The sequence below is a fragment of the Leuciscus leuciscus genome, assembly GCF_965113295.1.
Source record: "Leuciscus leuciscus genome assembly, chromosome: 21".
NCBI classification, from domain to species: domain Eukaryota; kingdom Metazoa; phylum Chordata; class Actinopteri; order Cypriniformes; family Leuciscidae; genus Leuciscus; species Leuciscus leuciscus.
The window spans coordinates 23,911,153-23,913,933 of NC_138745.1; the positions used below are offsets into that span (position 1 = coordinate 23,911,153).

The following is a 2,781-nucleotide window of genomic DNA, read 5'->3' on the forward strand; positions in this document are numbered from 1 at the left end:
GGTAAGCAGACCAGAGGCTGGTTTTTGAATGGATGTCAATGGAGGAGAGGCTTAACGAAGCTGAATAAACTGCTTTTGTGGGAAAACAGCTTATCATTTAATAAATTGACAGCCTATCGGCTAATCTTCAACACATTTGCCATTAAACATTCATTTTGGATTTATTTTTAGAGTTTACACTGGAAAAAAACAAAACAGTTTTATAAGACAAGTCTTGAACAATTTTGCAACAGGTATGATTCAGTTTACAGCAATTCTCATTCATCTCTATGGTATATGCCAACACTGACTGACTGTTTTACAACTCAATGATGTCAAGGCAATGTAATGTGCACACGTGATCCAAATTTACGTTAATGCTTTCTCCAATGGAAGAGCCGCGGACCTCTCAATAATAAGACCATCTCTGGTTTCATAATACCTGGCGTAAGACATCCGTATTCGTATTCAACTCAATTCAATTGCTCAGCTGGTGCAGGACCCACAAGAGTTTGTGATTTGTATTCTTCCATCTTTGCTTAGGGCACTCATTTCTGCTGCAAGGTTGTTTTAAGCTGTTTTAAGCTAGAATGAACATATTCTAAATGAGGAGACATTTGTATTGATGAAGTTTGCGTTTATCTCAAATATCGTTCTCCAGTAGATTAAGGAGAATGAAAAAAAGACTTTTGAAATAAAACTGAAAGTCTCTTTTCCTGTCATCCCATGTTGTTGTCATCAGGTGGGTTTAAAAGGAGCACACATACCAGAGAAGACGACTGACACGGTCAATACACTCTGACAGGACACCCACCTGCCATCCTTGGCCATTCATGCTTTTCTGTGAAAGATCAGAGGTATATTTAGCCAGGTCATTCTGATTGAATCCTGTCACTCTTATTGACAAGTATAGAAAGTATTGTGGCTCCATCATGTTACACAATGACACACTCAATAGCTATTATTACAAACAATGCTGGTCTATGGAAAAGTAAAGCTCACCCTCAGCCATAAAATAACTTTCCTCTCTGTATTGGTCCACTGTGACATAGGACATGGGGACGTCGTCATTCAAATTCACAATTATGAAAAGTATTAATCTTCCCATTGCCTTGAATGGACAATGTGCATAATACTGCAAACATTTCAGTTCATTTTTTACAACTATACGTACGTTTACACAACAACGATGTAGCCTACAAAGAACAAAACAAGTTTTTTCCTTTATGCTTTTGGAAGGTTTCGTATACAGACAACAACGTTGTCAAAAAAACAAAAAAATCAAAACAAAAATCTTAATGCATGCCAGGCCAGTAGTTGGCGATGCACTTTGTAAAGAAACACTATGCGTCTGCGTACAATACATACAGTACGCGTTCTTCTACAGAGTGGTGAATACCAACAATCAAGATGGCAATTTCAATTTTGTCTGGACAGACGATAAGGTTGGTTTATTATGTATTACTACAACTGACCCTGGACTATAAAGCGGCAAAATGTCAGGAAAATGTGGACTAGGTAGGAGGAGTCCACACAGTACACCCGCGCATGCCGAGTCGCCGACCGACTGAACACATGCAATACGCATGTGCACGACGTCACCGTTTTCACAAATTCACATTGTTGTAGTTTACATGGAGACATCGTTTTAAAATGTTTGCATTTTCAGGCCCCCAAAACGTCGTTGCCGTGTAAAGGTTTTTCAACTATAAAGTTTTCAGCTTTTAGTTGAAAACGGCGTCATGCAAACAGCCACTAAGGCTACGTTTACACGGAAACGATCTGAAGAGAAAACGCAAAAGTGATCACTTTTTATTCTGCGTTTAGACGAGTGTTATGGGGGGGAAATCTGCGTGCATACGGTGACGCAAAAGTGTGTGAAATTCAATGTGGTGTCATTCTCTGGTGGTGTGCACTCCAGGCGGCTAGGTGGCAATGTGAAGCACTGATCGCGGTGCCTTCACTGTTTTGCGTTTTTACCGGTTAGACGTTAGTACGGAAACGCGACGGTGGAGCGTTTTTAAGATTTCCACTCTGGAGGGTGGTTTCACTTTTTTTGCGTTTTTAAGCCCCCAAAACGCCGTCGCCGTCTAAACGAAAGGCACATCTGATAAAATATTTTTACATTTTCACCCGCGAGCGTTCTCGTGTTAACAGGGCCTTTGTTGAAGCAACTCTGGTGTTTAGGAAAGTTGCCAATGCGTTCTAAGTAAAGGATAATGTACAATCTGTCTCTCATGGGGGCCCAGAAATTATAAATAAATATAAGAATAAATGAAAGAATTAAAAAATAAAAAGTTAAGAAATTAGGTAAAAATACACAAAAAAACAATTAACTGTATTGTAATTATAATACGTAATAATAAGTAACATTTTCCTATTACTTGTTCAATTATAATTGCAAAACAAAACTGCTGGCGAACTGTAGATTAATCAGATTTTGATTAATATCCCACTTATTATACAGCTACTCACCAAACAAGTAAACAGGTAGCCTATATAAAATCTTGATTTTTAACATCTTACCGTATACTATTTTAAAGCTTCTGCTCAAAATAAAAAAAAATCCACTAGAAACAATGTAAACATTGTAAACATGTAATTTTCAGGTTACAATTTAGAATAATGTTCTGTCATTAATTTAATTCTTAAATTGAATAATCTGTCAAATTTTTGGTAATTTGGTAATACTTGAGTCATTTCTATTGGGTCACCATTATCTTCACTTGCATGCCGTGTTTGACCAACCAGAATCAAGTAATCCAGAGTAAAATATTTTTGGGTCAAATTTTATTCAATAAA

General features: G+C 37.3%; 1 long non-coding RNA gene across 1 annotated transcript in view; it reads left to right on the top strand.

Moving 5' to 3' along the window:
• LOC309485128 overlaps positions 1 to 2,781 on the top strand; it is a 300,702-nt gene that overhangs the window by 109,017 nt on the left and 188,904 nt on the right. The window lies entirely within an intron of this gene.